Genomic DNA, 19,362 nt, shown 5'->3' with positions numbered 1-19,362 from the left:
AGTCTGCTATGCATTACTCCTAGCCTGCCATTAATTTGCTCACTTCATATTCATATTTATATATTTATTGAATCCATTGCTCAGCTTTAATTAATAAGAATATAGCTGTTCATAGTTGTTTAATACATATTTTTTCATTCATGGTTTATCTAGATCTGTTTCAAAGTTTATACATACATAGTTTAGTCAGCCAAATAGTATTAAAGGGACACTGTACCCAAATTTTTTCTTTTGTAATTCAGAAAGAGCATGCAATTTTAAGCAACTTTCTAATTTACTCCTATTAGCAATTTTTCTTCGTTCTCTTGCTATCATTATTTGAAAAAGAAGGCATCTAAGCTTTTTTTTGGTTTCAGTACTCTGGACAGCACTTTTTTATTGGTGGATGAATTTATCCACCAATCAGCAAGGACAACCCAGGTTGTTCACCAAAAATGGGCCGGCATCTAAACTTACATTCTTGCATTTCAAATAAAGATACCAAGAGAATGAAGAAAATTTGATAATAGGAGTAAATTAGAAAGTTGCTTAAAATGTCATGCTCTATCTGAATCCCGAAAAATTTTTTTGGGTACAGTGTCCCTTTAAGGTTTAACTGTTTTTGCAACCATACTCATTGGCTACACTATTATTCTGGCTATATGTATGCATATGTAAATGTTTACACCTGCTTCTGTTTCTGCTGTTTTTAACCACTCCCAAAGGGAGGTACTCCTGTGCATAAAAAGGTGCTCAGGTGTGACTAATTGTACATCTAGGATTACGGCTATCCACGCCGAAACCGGTCAGATGTGTTTTTGCAGGTTTTATGTATAAGTCTTACTGACTTGAATAAAGGCTACGTTTTATTATCCTTTTTTTCACTGGAACTTTTATTTCATCATTTGGATCCTACCTTCTATGTGCTGGGTTCTTTTTTTCTTTTTTTTCTTGTTTCATTACATAAGGAAATCAGGGATTCCTTCCTTTCCTAGCACTACAGGATTGTTTGGGAGCTCAGGATGCCTGACACATCACTACTTGCTTGGGAGGCATTGGACTGTTAGTGAGGAGCCGCGCAGAGTGAGTATATGAATAATTATTGTGACTCCAGCCAATTATGAACTGCTTACACCGGACTACACCCACACAAGAGAAGAGGCACTGAAATCATACGGTAACGTTTAGCACAGCAATTTCTCATGCATTCTTTTGAATTATTGACAACATTGTGTTTAAGGCTGTGAATTACCTGCAGACTGTGCTTTTTGCTGACAGCTGACTTTGGATACATCATGCAGCAATTTTAGCTGATACAGCCTGGATATTTAAAGCGGTATACACGCAATCATATAAGTCACTGAAGTGTGGCTATTATCACTTTCATGCATGTTGTGTCTTCATTGTGACTTGCAATATCATCTTTACTTCAGAGTTTTACCGTATTAGGACCAGTGTGCCATTATTATTGTGTGGGACATAACGGTTTTATTTTATTTTGGCTTGGTAGTTGAAATCCTGAATGAACAGTGTTTATTTCTCATACACTCCCTGCCAGTTGCACATGGTAACAGCTCCCCCTAGTCTTTCTGTTTCACTCTGTGAACTGTTTTTTTCTTATTTTATAACAACAGTGTATAACCAATCAGGATACAGTATAGCAATAAAGAGTCCAGAACAATCTAAGTCCTTCCTCTTTTCTTTGGTGAATCTCTTGAAAGACTACAGAAGAACGAACATCAACAACATCCTGTGAAGAAAGGAATTTGAAGCTTTGTGGAAGATCCTAGCCGAGCCTTGAAAGATGCAAGAAAAAAATCTCTTCCACAGAATTAAACTGTAAAAAGAAATAAAAATGACAATAATAATTGTTCTCTTAGGTACAGAATTATAGAATAAAACATAACCATGAATATACATAACATTTCAAAATCTTTATTCGAGAATTTTTTTTTTTTTTTTTTTTAATCCTACACCGGGAGAGGCAAGAAGAAAAGGGGTGGGAAAATATTCGCCTAGTGTCTTTAATAAAATCAAGATTATTTAGTCACCAAGGTTATAATAATCTGAATTTTATGTCAAGACAGGAGGCTTCATATTTTGCAATTTTAACGCAATAAAAGTAATGAAGCGTGAAGAATGGGTTTAAAATAGAAACGAGAAAAGGTGGTTGAAGAAGACCAATCTGCGGCCTTAAGGATATCTTGAAGATTATTGCCCGCTAAGAGAGCTTTGGATGCAGCTGCACCCGAACGGAATGAGCTCCAAACGAAAGATCAATGCCTGCGGAGGATATGAGCAAACGCACCCATCTGGCTAAAGTGGGGGAAGAGACGGGGTGAAAGGGGGGAACAAAGGAGATTAATAATTGACCCCCAGAAGAAGGGTGGGAAGAAATCGTCCTAGAAAGATAAGATTTCAAACAGAGAGCCACACAGAGTTGAGGATCGTCAGGGAAATATGGGTAGAAGATGGAAGATGACATGGATTTAGTGCGTTTCGAGATGGAAAAGGTAACGCCCTCAGGGGAAAAGGAAATACCTTCTACGTCCAGCGCACGGATATCTGAAATCCTGCAGAAGGAAACCAAGCAGAGTAACATAGCCAATTTGGCCGACAACTGTTTAAGGGAAAGTTCTGCATTGGGAGGCCAATTCCTAAGAAAGGACAGCATGATGGAAACATCCCAAAGGTGAGAGTATCGAGCAGGAGGGGGAACCTTCAATCGAATGGCTTTTAAAATCCGGCAAACTAGGGGATGTCTTCCAACCGGATTACCATCAACCGGAAAATGACCCACTGAAATTGCAAAGCGGACGACATTAATGGAGCGGTAGGCTTTCCCAAGGGAAAAAAGTTCAGAAAGAAAATTTACAATAAAAACTACAGGGTCTAAAAAGGGATCAACCTGCCTGTGAGAACGCCAACTAACCCATGACGCCCAGGCTGAAGAGTAACATTTCCTGGTGCCAGGGGCCGAAGATTCCCGAAGGAGAAGTTGAGCGTCTCTTGAAAGGCCTTCGGAAGACCAGGATCCCCTGAAATCTGCCAAGCTAGCAGAGAAAGACGATCCTGGAGAATCAGGGGATGAGGTTCTCCTTGTGGGTATGAAAGAATGTCGAGCTGATTGGGCAGAAGAAGAGGCGGAGAAACAACCATCTCCAGAAGAAGTGGGAACCAGGGCTGCATTGGCCAAAAGGGGGTAATTATTGTCAGGGAACATTTGAATCTCCTGACCGTCCAGAGGGTTCTCGTGATGAGCGAGAAGGGAGGGAAAGCATAAGCTCCGGATTGAGGCCAGCTGTGCAGAAAAGCATCCAAGGCCTCGCTTCCCGGATCTGGAAGCCAGCTGAAATAATGAGGCAACTGATGATTGATCCTGGAAGCAAAAAGGTCCACAGAAAAGGGACCGAATATTCTCTGAATTTTCACCAATTGGAATTAAGGTAGGAAAATTCTGATTCGCTGATGGAATCAGCCAATCAGATTCAAGTTCAATCTGATTGGCTGATCCAATCAGCCAATCAGATTGAGCTCGCATTCTATTGGCTGTTCCTACCTTAATTCTGATTGGCTGATAGAATCCTATCAGCCAATCGGAATTCGAGGGACGCCATCTTGGATGACGTCCCTTAAAGGAACCGTCATTCGTCGGGAAGTCGTCGGTGAAGATGGATGTTCCGCGTCGGCGGGATAAACTACATGGATCCGGAAGAAAGAAGATTGAAGATGCCGCTTGATAGAAGACTTCAGTCGGATCATGGACCTCTTCAGCTCCCGCTTGGATGAAGACTTCAGCTAGATCATGGACATCTTCAGCCCCCCGCTTGGGCTTGGATCAAGACATCGGAGGCTCTTCTGGATCGATCGGTGAACCCGGCGTGGTGAAGACAAGGTAGGGAGATCTTCAGGGGCTTAGTGTTAGGTTTATTTAAGGGGGGTTTGGGTTAGATTAGGGGTATGTGGGTGGTGGGTTGTAATGTTGGGGGGGGTATTGTATGTTTTTTTTTACAGGCAAAAGAGCTGAATTCTTTGGGGCATGCCCCGCAAAGGGCCCTTTTCAGGGCTGGTAAGGTAAAAGAGCTTTTCTATTTTAATTTTAGAATAGGGTAGGGCATTTTTTTTATTTTGGGGGTCTTTGTTATTTTATTAGGGGGCTTAGAGTAGGTGTAATTAGTTTAAAATTGTTGTAATATTTTTCTAATGTTTGTAAATATTTTTTTATTTTTTGTAACTTAGTTCTTTTTTATTTTTTGTACTTTAGTTAGTTTATTTCATTGAATTTATTTGTAGGTATTGTATTTAATTAATGTATTGATAGTGTAGTGTTAGGTTTAATTGTAACTTAGGTTAGGATTTACAAAGTTGCCTGTAAAATAAATATTAATTCTAAAATAGCTACAATATAATTATAATTTATATTGTAGCTATATTAGGATTTATTTTACAGGTAAGTATTTAGCTTTAAATAGGAATAATTTATTTAATAAGAGTTCATTTATTTCGTTAGATTTAAATTATATTTAACTTAGGGGGGTGTTAGGGTTAGACTTAGCTTTAGGGGTTAATACATTTATTATAGTAGCGGTGAGGTCCGGTCGGCAAATTAGGGGTTAATAATTGAAGTTAGGTGTAGGCGATGTTAGGGAGGGCAGATTAGGGGTTAATACTATTTATTATAGGGTTATCGAGGCGGGAGTGAGGCGGATTAGGGGTTAATAAATTTATTAGAGTAGCGGCGAGGTACGGTCGGCAGATTAGGGGTTAATAAGTGTAGGTAGGGGGAGGCGACGTTGGGGCCGGCAGATTAGGGGTTAATAAATATAATATAGGGGTCGGCGGTGTTAGGGGCAGCAGATTAGGGGTACATAGGGATAACGTAGGTTGCGGCAGTGTACAGAGCGGCAGATTAGGGGTTAATAATAATATGCAGGGGTCAGCAATAGCAGGGGCGGCAGATTAGGGGTTAATAAGTGTAAGGTTAGGGTTGATTAGACTCGGGGTACATGTTAGGGTGTTAGGTGCAGACTTAGGAAGTGTTTCCCCATAGGAAACAATGGGGCTGCGTTAAGAGCTGAACGCTGCTTTTTTTGCACGTTTTTGAAGCTGGCCGCGTCTGTAAGCACCGCTGGTATCAAAAGTTGCAGTGGCGGTAAATTATGCTCTATGCTCCCTTTTTGGAGCCTAACACATTGAAAACGCAGCCATTCTGTGAACTCTAAATACCAGCGGTATTTAAAAGGTGCAGGGGAAAAAAAGCATGCGTTAAAACTCTAAATCTAGCCGTTAGTAAATAAATGCTAAACAGTTTATAACAGTTATAATTAATAAAAATACTTCAAAAGAAATACGTGACCTGCTGTCTTGACTCTTTATTGCTATACTGTATCCTGATTGGTTATACACTGTTGTTATGTTATTATTTTCTTCCTGTCAGTTTTTCTTTGCTGCTGTTTTTGTTTCAGTAAAGAATTATGCAAAATATGAAGCCTCCTGTCTTGACATAAAATATCTTATTTTTGTATGCCTATGTTTTCCTATGAAAAACGCAAGACACAACAAGGTTTTAACCCACTCTCTCATAATTTCCCGCCTTGAGTGATGCAACTCCATCTTCCCTGGCCTCCCTAGATGCTTTTTTTTCTTTTTTACAATCCATAATGAATGCCTCTGCAAGGTTGGTCTTCCTTACATGTTGCTTTTCATCTACTGCACCTCTCTGCCAATCCCTTCACTCTACCCTCCAGAACTAGACACAAAATCCTGACTCTGAAATTCAAGGCCCCCAGCATGCTTATAGAAGATCTATATGATGGATATATTCATACCAATTTGAGGCCAAAATCCTCTTTTGTTCCACCTAAGAGTAGCGGAAACCACATAGAGATATATGCCAATCTAGTGTTGGAAGATCTAGAGAAACTGGCCAAAAAACAGAAAAAATTAAGATATAAAAATAATCTTAACTATCAAGAACAGAAAGCTTTGACCAGACTCATGAAAAGATCTGACCTCGTGATCAGACAGGCAGACAAGGGTGGGGCGATAGTCCTGCAGGACATGCAGGATTATCTCACTGAAGCCGATCGTATCCTCAATGATAAGGAGTACTATGAGGTTTTATGCGGGGACCCTACATCTAAGTTCTATGACAAACTGCAGGGAATCCTACAAAAAGGCTTTGACATGGGTATCATAACCAAACTGGAAAGAGACTATTGTCTACCCAAATACCCGTGCACGGCCTTCTATTACCACCTGCCCAAGGTTCACAAGGACCCCCTCAAACCACAAGGGAGACCTATTATTGCTGGAGTAGGAAGCCTGACTGATTCCCTATCAGCATATATTGAACAGTTTCTACAGAAATTTGTTGTAACATTACCCTCCTATATAAGGGATTCGTCAGATTTATTGTGAAACTCAAAAACCATACCCTTGATGAAGAATGCTGGTGGATTGCATGCGATGTTGGAGCTCTATACTCCAACATCCAACACGAGTTAGGTATCAGAGCGGTGCGATCCTATCTGGAAGAGGATCAATATATGCCTGATGAACAAGTAGATTTTCTGATAACATTAATTAGTTTCATACTGAAACATAATTATTTTCTCTACCAGAGCAAATATTACCTTCAAGTGAAGGGGACGGCCATGGGCACCAGGTTCGCTCCAAGCTTTGCTAACCTTTTTATGGCTTTGAACATCTGTATATTTACAACTCCCAGTTCGGAGCGAACCTGGTGTTCTATGGCCGCTATATCGATGATCTCCTTTTCATCTTTAAAGGCACTGAGGAAAATATCCTTAACTTTGTTACACATTTGAATAATAACAACTTCGGGATATCTTTCACATATAATATCCAGAAGGAACAAATTGAATTTCTTGATTTAGTGCTTAGTAGATCTCCAGATGGACATGTATCATCAAAAACCTTTTTTAAGACAGTTGATTGCAACAGTTTTCTCCACTTTGAGAGCAACCACTATAAATGTTGGAAAACGAATGTCCCTTATGGACAATTTAGACGGATTAGGAGAAATTGTTCATCCATTAATGATTATGACACACAGGCCAAAATTATTGGTGAGAGATTTCTGGAAAAAGGCTATCCACCAGACCTGATAATCAGGGAGATGGATAGGGTCAGGAAAGAAGATAGGTCAAATTACTTCAGTAATGAAGCCAAAAAACAGACTGTCTTCAAGGATACTAATCCCCCCCTCTTCATTACCAGATACAATTCTAACCACCTTGCAGTAAATAAAATTCTCAGGAAACATTGGTCTATCCTCACCAATGACCCTACCCTGAAGCAACTTTTGGGTGATAAACCCAAGGTAGTCTATAGGAGGGCACCAACTTTAAAAACAGCTTTAGCACCGAGCAAAATTGTCAGGGACAAGTATATCAACTGTAATTTGTCCACAGGCATTCCATGGGACACTAATAAACAGAAACTTTTGGTATCAAAATGTTTCAGAAAACGTTGTGGTATGTGCAGTTTCATATCACACAGAGTATCATCGTTCACATCTTTTGTTACAGGAGAATCATTTGCGATCCAGAATCGTATGACATGTGAAACATCCTTTGCAATATATCTGCTCAGCTGTAAATGTGGGGTGCAATATGTGGGTCGCACCTGCCGCAGGGTCAAAAAAAGATGGGGTGAACACTCATATAACATCAACAAATTATCTAAATCTCACAGTGTCTCAAGACACTGTCTGAATCTCCATAAGACACTTAAAGACCCCATGAGGATAACACCCATAGAGATGATATCCAGATCCAATAAGGATGCTTTTATAACTCTTAGGAGAAGAGAATCCTTTTGGATTAAAAAACTAGTTACATTACAGCCTTATGGGTTGAATGAAAATCTAGACATGGCTTCTTTCTGATCTGACCTAATACCAGCGTAATCATTTATAGGGTAGATTTCATAAGTTATGGTCACTTAGAATATACAGGGAACACTTCTGGTTCCATTCAACTGCTAGGGAATTATTTGCCCCTGCCCAACTTCAACTGGCACAGGAAGAGTTTCTTCCATTATTCCTTTTCGTTCACTCTAGGGTCCCTGATAAGGTTGACTGCTCCCTTGTATTATGTACCATACAGGGTCCTATATCAACTATCCTTACATAATGGTTAGTTGATCCAGGTATCTTTCTTCTAGGTTGTGTAATTCTTTATATTTGGCCTCCATGATTATGCCTATGGATGGACCGAGAAAGCAGATTCTCGCTTTTTACATACGTAAGTGGATTTGTGGTATTTCCAAGTCTGGGTAAAATAGTGAGTGTTGAGCCTGTACCTTCAAGACTTGTAATACCAGCGGGCATTAAAAAGCAACATTAGGACTGGCTAATGCTGCTTTTAAAGCCTAATGCAAAACTCGTAATCTAGCCGTATATTTTTAGCATATAGTTTCTTATAATTGCTACTAATTTCCTATACATGTATTTTTCTAGTTGGGTAATAGGTGTTTTTGTTTATTTTTACATAATCATGCCATCTTTTACATTGTGGGATAAAACAGTGAGAACTGTAGGGGCAAAATGTTTAGAGAATACAACAGACCTGGAGGAGAAATTTCTGCTAAACCCATTGAAGCCCATTTTACTATAAGTAAAGAATACATTTTAAATTGTTCTACTTCTAAAAACATATTTCACAACATTTTTTGAATCTTCAATGTAGTTTTATCACATTTTCTACCGTATGCTCTAAATAGGTTTCTTACTGTTTGTAAATATAAATATGATTTTTGCAAAACAATTTAATTAATTTTATGTTGATTTTAATAGGATTTAACAAAACAATTTTTACTTCGTCTTTTTATTTTGATACTTCATTTATTTTTTTCATACAAATTTAAAATGAAGATTTTGTTGTGAACCCAATTGCAAATCTGTGCATCTCTTTAGCATACTTTAATGCAGGGAACACCCATTCGCAAGGCACAGTGTCCTTTGTAAGGATCCAAATATGGAAGTAGATGACCATTTATGCTGTTCAGCTCTTTTTGGAGTTGGTGTTCTGTCCAAAATCCCAAGTCGTCGAAATCTCCAATTACGTCATTTCCGGTGACTCTTCCATTTTCACTATTTGTTTTTGCCTCTGTTAGGGGGATGCCCTGCCGATCCTTTAGCATCCACCCCAAGTGAACCATGGGGAATGAGGTTTACAAGGGGGGCTTCGCCACCCTTGAACCTCCCTAGGCGGAATGCAAAAATAGATAGTGAAGATAGGCGCTAAAGCTGAATTACAGTTACCATCAGATTTGCATGTGACTCATTAAGGGATAGGATGCACAACCAATCAGATGAATGGTTCGGGTGTAATTGAAGATGTTGACGACTTGGAGTTTTCAACACGACCCTGGATTTATCCTTTTGAAAGATCACCACACTAAGATCTGGATTTACATATATAGTGTGGTGATCTTGCATAGGAACAAGTCTGGCTTCGAAAAGAGATGTATAGCACAAGTGGCCGTCTACTTCCGCATTCAGATCCTCACAACTGATCCAAAATCACATACCTTCTAGAGACCTTTAGATAATTGAGCCCAAAAAAAAGTATTTATGCCAATAAGTTTTATGAAAGCAAATATGATTCAAAGATAAATAATACTCCCTGGATTGAAATTCATAATTATTGGAATTGGACACATTTTCCTATAGAGATAGAAATTAAGAATTTAGATGTGCTGAAAAACATAGTATGCATGTATGTATTTATGTATGTAAGTAAAGGGTGACATTTTTAATGATAATAACAATAATAATGTAGCAACATGATTTTTCAAAAATATCAATCGATAGCATTTTATTTAAACAAACATCCATTTAAACATATATTCCCTTTCATAAACCTGCATTTAAATGAATTGTACATAACAATAGTAATAATAATAATAATGTATTTTCAAATTGTTTTGAATTACTGTACCATAGCATATCAAAGTCAAAATGAGAATTAGTAAATTCATTTTTTCAACGTAGCAACATTTTGCTTATTATTTTTTTCTGTGCATACAAAAATAAAGATATTTTGGTTTTCTGACTCATAGTTAATTTATTTTGGGGGGAGAAAAAACCTCTTCACTAATGAGTTGTTTGTACATTGTACAGAATAGGTGTTATTAAGATATGATTCACCTATCTTTTTGCCTTTCTTTTTTAATGCAGATTTGTCATTTTTTTAAGCATAAATATTTTTACAGGTTTTAAATATTCTGCATTTACTTCACCTGGTTGGTTCTGTAAACCTTTTATGTTTTTAACTCACTGGCAATATTGTTATATAGCATCTGTAGCATTTTGTATTTTTTAAGGACATTTTTATGACTCTTTTTTTTTTTTTAATAATAATTGCCATTTTCCATGAATGCTTATTTAAATTGATTTGACTTTCCCATGCATGCTTACTTGTTAAAATTGATTGGCATTCTTCATGCATGCTTATTTGTTAGAATTCTTTAAAAAAAATGTACTTTCAATCTTTGAATAATTCCTAACATCCATCTTTACTAATTTGGATATAGATCCAGAATACAAATACATAAATAAACAAATAAAAATATAAGATAAAGGAAATAATTGATAACAACATATGAATTTGTGCAGTAAACTATTTGAATTCTATCTGGAACTAGCTTCTTATATTTGTTGCTTTAATCATTGTTACCAATCACATTCCTCAAGACTTTCTAGCAAGCTAGTCTTTCAGGATATTTATTTTAGAACACATGTTAAATAATCAGGACACAGTCACTAACCTTAAAGGGACATTATATACACAAAAAAATTCTTTGCATACATGTTTTGTAGATGATCCCTTTATATAGCCCATACAGGTTTTTTTTTTTTTTTTAAAATATATAGTTTTGCTTATTTTTAAATAACATTGCTCAGATTTTCAGACTCCTAACCAAGCCCCAAAGTTTTAGGAGAATACTGATGTATACCTACTCCAGCTTGCTCCTGTTTGTGTAAAGAGTCTTTTCATATGTAGAGGAAGGGGGAGGGTGGGTAGTGTCTGTTATTTCCCACTTAAAGTGGGTGTTCTAGCTACCTTTTCAACAGAGCTTAACTGGGAGCTTCTAAGTAAGTTTCTAAATGCTTTTATACTGGATTTTTATATCAGTATCTGTGCATAATATTCTTTATAGTAGTGTCTATTACATGCAGTTATATGAAAATTGCTGTATACTATCTCTTTAACCAAGTTATACTCTGATAAATATCCAGGATTTAGATGCTGCTTACGTTTTACGTTTAAGCAGTACTAGTTATTTTTCTGCACCCCTCCCCTCCCTCCAGAAATAATATATTTTTTTACAGCAGATCCAGCAGGTTTGATTTATACTATTGTTTTATGTATATATCATGATATGTGAGAGCTGTACAACAAAAAGTGTGATCACAATTTTAAGAAGGTTAAGATAAAGAAAAAGGGCTTATCCACATATAAATAAGGAACTTTGGGTATATTTAATTATTTTAGCTCTGACCTGCATGAGTCTCTATTTTTTTATTTCAAAGAGGGGCTTCTGGACTCTTGGGGGTCTCTAGGTCTTTTTATAAGTGCCTAGAGATCCCCAGCCTGTAAAAGTGCTTGTGCATTTTTATTAAATGTATTAACATTTGTGATTCTGCTCTCCACTATCATGTCTCATGCTGTTTGAAAGAGCAGATGGGGGTTCAAGGGAGCTGAGATTGTAGGTATTTTATAGCTACCCTTCCAGCTTCCTTGTAACAGGCTAGCACTTTCCAGGGCTTGGTGATGTCACCATACCAATGCATGCTGATGTCACTGGGATCCCCAGCAATGTTGAAAGGTTCAACTTTAAGTGCAGGGGAAGCAATGATCAGTTCTGGCATAGTTCACCATTTAACAAAGGTTGGATGGACACAGTTCGCTACCGTGAACATGTCTGCCAGACCTCACTTCAAGTGGGCAGCATACGCTGCCCACATTCAATATTGCACAAGCAGCTGCTTATCCAATGCCACCCCCTGCTAGCTGGCAGCCAATTGGCCATAAGCAGGGGTTTTCAATTATCCTGATTGGATCAAGATGATTTTATTCCTTCACACTTTAGCTGGTGCAGAGGTTAAGTTTAGGACTGCTGCTACTTAAAGGGCCACTAAACCCAAAATCTTTCTTTCATGATTCAGATAGAGAATAGAAATTTAAACAACATTACAATTTACTTCCATGATATATTTTGCTTAATTTTCTAGATATCCTTAGTTGAAGAAAAAGCAATGCACATGGTGAGCCAATCACACAAGGCTTCTATGTGCAGCAACCAATCAGCAGATAGTGAGCATATCTAGATATGCTTTTCATCAAAGTATATCAAGAGAATAAAACAAATTAGATAATATAAGTAAATACACAGTGCAGCTCGCTCCTGCTGTCAGACAGAGCTGGAGCGAGCTGCACTGTGTATAATGGCGCGGTCGGGCCGGGCTGTGACTATACAGCTGGCCCGATGCGCTGTGTAAAACAAACAGACCCGCTCAGAAGATCACAGATAGCGGGTCTGTAAAACAGCCGTTTTTCAATAAAATTAAAAGGGAATATTAGGTTTTACAAAGTTTGGCTAATATAATGTTATATAATCCTGCACTATGTGCAGAATTATATAACATTATTTTTAAGGGTTACTGACACTTTAATTTTGTAAGTCTTAAGCCAAATTCTGTTTGGTACCAATGAATCAAAAATAATGTATTTAAAACAAAAAACATACTGCCAGTCAAATCACTGTGAAATTACAAATCACACGTTACCAACAGATAATGCAGTAAAATGGCATTGCACTTCTTGGGGTCGATCCGATATAAAGCGTCGCCCGCAAAAGCCGGCGACGCCAATAATTGCGCGGATTTGGTATCCTATATACGGCGTAAGCTAGAAGTTACGCCCGTATATTTCTGCCGTCGCCCGCAGTTTTTTGGGCCATAGGCAGGTATACCAAACCCGCGCAATTTGGTATCCAATATGCAGCGTAAGGACTTACGTGGCGAAAATGGAGAAAACTTACTCCATTTTCACCTCGCCACAAAAAGCAGCCGTAAGAAGCCTTACGCTGACTATTGGAGCCCCGTAACTCCCTAAACTAGCTGCTAAAATAAACCTAACACCTAACGCATGCGCAATGTCTATCTCCCTGTCAACCGCGATCTGCTAAAATAAACCTAACACCTAACGCATGCGCAATGTCTATCTCCCTGTCAACCGCGATCTTCTAAAATAAACCTAACACCTAACGCATGCGCAATGTCTATCTCCCTGTCAACCGCGATCCCCCCCCCCGAAATCCCTAATAAAGTTATTACCCCCTAAAACGCCGCTCCCCGACCCCGCCGCCATCTACATAAACTAACCCCCTACTGTGAGCCCCTAAAACCGCCGCCATCTACCTTATCTATCCCGTAATCTGACCCCTTACACCGCCGCCACCTATATAAAAATGATTAACCCCTAATTTAATCTACCTACCCCGCCGCCAGCTATGTTATCTATATTAACCCTAAGTATATTATAGTTAATATAGTTATTACATTATATATATTAACTATATTAACCCTAATTATATTAGGGTTAATATAGTTAATATAGTTACTATAGTATTTATATTAACTATATTAACTCTATCTAACCCTAACACCCCTAACTATATTTATATTAAATTAATCTAATTAATTTATAAACTAAAATATTCCTATTTAAATCTAAATACTTACCTATAAAATAAACCCTAAGATAGCTACAATATAATTAATAATTACATTGTAGCTATGTTAGGGTTAATATTTATTTTACAGGTAAATAGTTAATTATTTTAACTAGGTATAATAGATATTAAATAGTTATTAACTATTTAATATCTACCTAGTTAAAATAATTACCCAATTACCTGTAAAATAAATACACCTACACTATCAATAAATGTAATAAACTACAAACATCTATCTAAAAATACAATTAAATTAACTAAACTAAATTACAAAAAAAAACAAACACTAAATTACAAAAAATAAAAAAAAGATTAAAAGATTTTTAAGCTAATTACACCTATTCTAAGCCCCCTAATAAAATAATAAACCCCCAAAATAAAAAAAATTCCCTGCCCTATTCTAAATTCAACAAATTTCAAAGCTCTTTACCTTACCAGCCCTTAAAAGGGCCTTTTGTGGGGCATGCCCCAAAGAATTCAGCTCTTTTGCATTCAATAAATACAATCCCCCCCCCCCCATTACAACCCACCACCCACATACCCCTATTCTAAACCCACCCAAACCCCCCTTAATAAATCCTAACACTACCCCCCTGAAGATCTCCCTACCTTGTCTTCACCACACCGGGCCGAACTCCTGATCCGATCCGGGCGATGTCGTCCTCCAAGCGGCAAAGAAGAAATCTTCCTCCGGCGACGTCTTCCTCCAAGCGGCAGCAAAGTCTTCAGTCTTCCGGCGGCATCTTCAATCTTCTTTCTTCGCTCCGCCGCCGCGGAGCATCCATCCCGGCCGATCGCTAAACTTGGAATGAGGTACCTTTAAATGACGTCATCCAAGATGGTGTCCGCCGAATTCCGATTGGCTGATAGGATTCTATCAGCCAATCGGAATTAAGTTAAAAAAATCTGATTGGCTGATTGAATCAGCCAATCAGATTCAGGTTCAATCCGATTGGCTGATCCAATCAGCCAATCAGATTGAGCTCGCATTCTATTGGCTGATCGGAACAGCCAATAGAATGCGAGCTCAATCTGATTGGCTGATTGGATCAGCCAATCGGATTGAACCTGAATCTGATTGGCTGATTCAATCAGCCAATCAGATTTTTTTAACTTAATTCCGATTGGCTGATAGAATCCTATCAGCCAATCGGAATTCGGCGGACGCCATCTTGGATGACGTCATTTAAAGGTACCTCATTCCAAGTTTAGCGATCGGCCGGGATGGATGCTCCGCGGCGGCGGAGCGAAGAAAGAAGATTGAAGATGCCGCCGGAAGACTGAAGACTTTGCTGCCGCTTGGAGGAAGACGTCGCCGGAGGAAGATTTCTTCTTTGCCGCTTGGAGGACGACATCGCCCGGATCGGATCAGGAGTTCGGCCCGGTGTGGTGAAGACAAGGTAGGGAGATCTTCAGGGGGGTAGTGTTAGGATTTATTAAGGGGGGTTTGGGTGGGTTTAGAATAGGGGTATGTAGGTGGTGGGTTGTAATGGGGGGGGGGGATTGTATTTATTGAATGCAAAAGAGCTGAATTATTTGGGGCATGCCCCACAAAAGGCCCTTTTAAGGGCTGGTAAGGTAAAGAGCTTTGAAATTTGTTGAATTTAGAATAGGGCAGGGAATTTTTGTTATTTTGGGGGTTTATTATTTTATTAGGGGGCTTAGAATAGGTGTAATTAGCTTAAAAATCTTTTAATCTTTTTTTTATTTTTTGTAATTTAGTGTTTGTTTTTTTTTGTAATTTAGTTTAGTTAATTTAATTGTATTTTTAGATAGATGTTTGTAGTTTATTACATTTATTGATAGTGTAGGTGTATTTATTTTACAGGTAATTGGGTAATTATTTTAACTAGGTAGATATTAAATAGTTAATAACTATTTAATATCTATTATACCTAGTTAAAATAATTAACAATTTACCTGTAAAATAAATATTAACCCTAACATAGCTACAATGTAATTATTAATTATATTGTAGCTATCTTAGGGTTTATTTTATAGGTAAGTATTTAGATTTAAATAGGAATATTTTAGTTTATAAATGAATTAGATTAATTTAATATAAATTTAGTTAGGGGTGTTAGGGTTAGATAGAGTTAATATAGTTAATATAAATACTATAGTAACTATATTAACTATATTAACCCTAATATAATTAGGGTTAATATAGTTAATATATATAATGTAATAACTATATTAACTATAATATACTTAGGGTTAATATAGATAATATAGCTGGCGGCAGGGTAGGTAGATTAAATTAGGGGTTAATCATTTTAATAGAGATGGCGGCGGTGTAAGGGGCTTAGATTAGGGGTTAATAATTTTAATATAGATGGCGGCGGTGTTAGGGGCTCACTTTAGGGGGTTATAGATATAATATAGCTGGCGGCGGGGTACGGGAGCGGCGGTTTAGGGGTTAATAATTTTATTAGGTTGCGGCGGGGTAAAGGAGCGGCGGTTTAGGGGTTAATAGCATTTTTATTGTTAGGCTAGTGAGGGGGGATAGCGGATAGAGGGTTAGACAGTGCGGGCTATGTTAGGGAGGCGTGTTAGACAGTGCGGGCTATGTTAGGGAGGCGTGTTAGACAGTGCGGGTGTTTTAGACTTTAGTCAGGTTTTATAGGCGCCGGCAGATTCTAACGTGGCGCAAGTCACTGGCGACGCCAGAAATTTGTACTTACGCAGATTTCTGGACATCGCTGGTTTGTGAGACTTACGGCACGTTAGCATCTGACGGCGACCTATATGGGATAGCTCGAGTTGCGAGCTGAAACTGCGGGCGACGCCGGTTCCCTCGCTTGCGCCGCAAACTGCGATCGATATCGGATCGCGCCCCTGGTTTTTAATTATATAGCATATTGAAGAAAGAAAGAAAGAAAGAAAGAAAGAAAGAAAGAAAGAAAGAAAGAAAGAAAGAAAAAGAAAAAGACTACATTGTGTTTCTGCCTTCAGATTATTTTAAAAGCATGGAAAGGAAATATATTTCTCATTTATCTAAGCAGCAAATTCCATGATTTACTGGACTGGTGTATATTTTCCCATCAGTTTCTCTGTAACAATTGCATTATTACAAGGTCAAGCTGTCAAGTAGATAAGGAGGTATGCACAGCTGCAGATTATTGTCCAAGAGGACAAAGTATTGAAGCAACTGAATTCTTTACCTTTCTTCATTACAAAATGTGTTGCCAGACCCACCAATTGTATGAAAATAGATTCTAAACATTTCTTGAAAGTAAATTACAGTGTTTTATATTATGTTACTACATATTTGCATAGGTTTGTATACAGGTTGCATTTTGATGTCCTGTAATATACATAATACATGTTTAAGGGTTGTTTTCTTAAACTTTCATGATTCAGATAGAGCACACAATTTAAAACAACTTTCAAATTCACTTCAATTATCTAAATGGGCACAGTTTTTTTTTTATATGCAGACATTCTGAGGCACCAGCTCCTACTGAGCATGTGCAAGATTCACAAGATATATTGTGACTGGCTGACGGCTGTCACATGATGCATTAGGAAGGAAAATGTAACTGACATTTGTCAGAAAAAAATCTACTACTTATTTGAAAGGTAAACAAAGTGTTTTTGCATTGTCTTTTAATTATGCATTAATTGATTGTGTAATTCTACAGTGTTTAGTGGTCCTTTAATCAAGTATATAATTTACTGGAAAAAAATAAACAGGCTATCCATTTCTGATATTGGGGTAAATTTATCATAGTGCGAGCGGACATGATACCATGTAGCGTATCATGTCCGCTGCACATCGATAAATGCTGACAGCATTCGCTGTCGGCATTTATCATTGCACAAGCAGTTCACCAGAACTGCTTGTGCAATACCGCCCCCTTGCAGATTCACGGCCAATTGGCCTCTAGCAGGGGATGTCAATCAGCCCGATTGTATTCGATCGGGTTGATTTCTGCCCACGGCCTCAGAGCAGGCGGACAAGTTATGGAGCAGTGGTCTTTAGACCGCTGATTCATAACTTCTGTTTCCGGCGAGCCTGAAGGCTCAAGCAGAAACAGGGGCATCAAGCTCCATTCAGAGCTTGATAATTCGGCCCCATGGTATTATTTATTCTTCAGTAGCTCTAGAGGATGTTCCGCAAGGTAAATTACTTTTTAAAACTTTATTTAAACAGTTATGAAAGTTCAATACAACCATAGCATCGAAAACAACATGAATAGAGTTATGATCATAGAAATGCAAATAAGTTAATGTACTTTTCACAAAATCTTTATTTCCATGAAAACTGAACAACAATGTAATATCTTTTTATTTCAGTTTTGTAAGTATACCTAATAAGGCTTAGCTAATGTTGCTCTTCATAAAAGAAAAGATACAAACACAGATTTGTTCCACTTGATATGTTTGTAGTTCTGTTTTTGAAACATGAGCGATCAAAGTTCTAGTGTTAAATTAAAAAGCACATAACAATCAATTTGTTTATATAGGCAAAATAAATACCAGAAATTAAGCACTGTAGTACAAAAATAAAAAAACCGGCTTGCAAAAAATGTTATAAAATATTTAAATGACCATTAAATACAGTAGGGTTGAAAAATGAACAAATGCATACAGTACTAAATAGACAATGCAAAAGCACAAAGGGGACGATTCTTTAAAGCTCTTTGGGCTGGTGAGATTCTATAAGAATGTTCGCCAGTATTTCTATTTCCATGGTGGAATGATCTAAAGCCACTTTTTACCCTGAAAACAGGGTGTCTCTCTAAGGGGCATTTTTGTATGGGAAGGAGATGCATAAAATTACAAAAGTGCACAATTAAATTTGTAATTCAAAAAATCATATAAAAAAAATAATTTTACCATTCACCTAAAAATACACAGGAAAAAATTGTATTGTTAAGGTGTATCAAAAACCGTTACAAAATTCTTCACCAAAGATCGTGTTTTGTTCAAACAATTAAATTTGTATGTAATTGACCCAGGAATACATTTTATTAAATATGTACTGTGCAAATTGTAATTTAAGTACACTGTGGGCTAGGTTACGAGTTAAGCCCTATCTTAATGTGCGCCCATAAAGGGGCTGGTTAATGCTCACACAAGCTTGCGGTTTCACTTTGCGCTTAGCGCAATTAACCAGAGGTCGGACCTCTAAATAATTGAAAAAAATTGCCCCAATTGCCTCCCAAATAAAGAGGACAGTTATTTAAAATGAATTAAACATAGGAGCATTTTTTTTTTATAAAACTGCATGAAGCAGTTATAAGGATTTAAAGTGAGGGGATGTGGGATGTTTGAAAATAAAAAACAGCACTGAAAGTGCCTTTACATAGAGGTGAATGGGGGACTTTGTGTATATACACATTTAGGGGTCTATTTATGATAGTGTGGATAGAAATTATACGATGTAGCATATCATGTCCGCCGCACATCGATAAATGCCGACAGCTTCATAACTTCCATTTCCGGTGAGCCGAAACACGAGGCATCATAAATTGACCCCTTAAACACATAGATATATATGTATATATTCATATACATACTTATATATTTTTATTTTGCTGCCCAACGCAGTGTGATTGCCCCCCTGCGCTGTCTTTGGTGGATTGCCGTGTCTGACTACATGCGAAT

The sequence above is a fragment of the Bombina bombina genome, chromosome 1, assembly GCF_027579735.1.
Source record: "Bombina bombina isolate aBomBom1 chromosome 1, aBomBom1.pri, whole genome shotgun sequence".
Lineage (NCBI taxonomy): Eukaryota > Metazoa > Chordata > Amphibia > Anura > Bombinatoridae > Bombina > Bombina bombina.
This window is presented reverse-complemented; position numbering follows the sequence as displayed.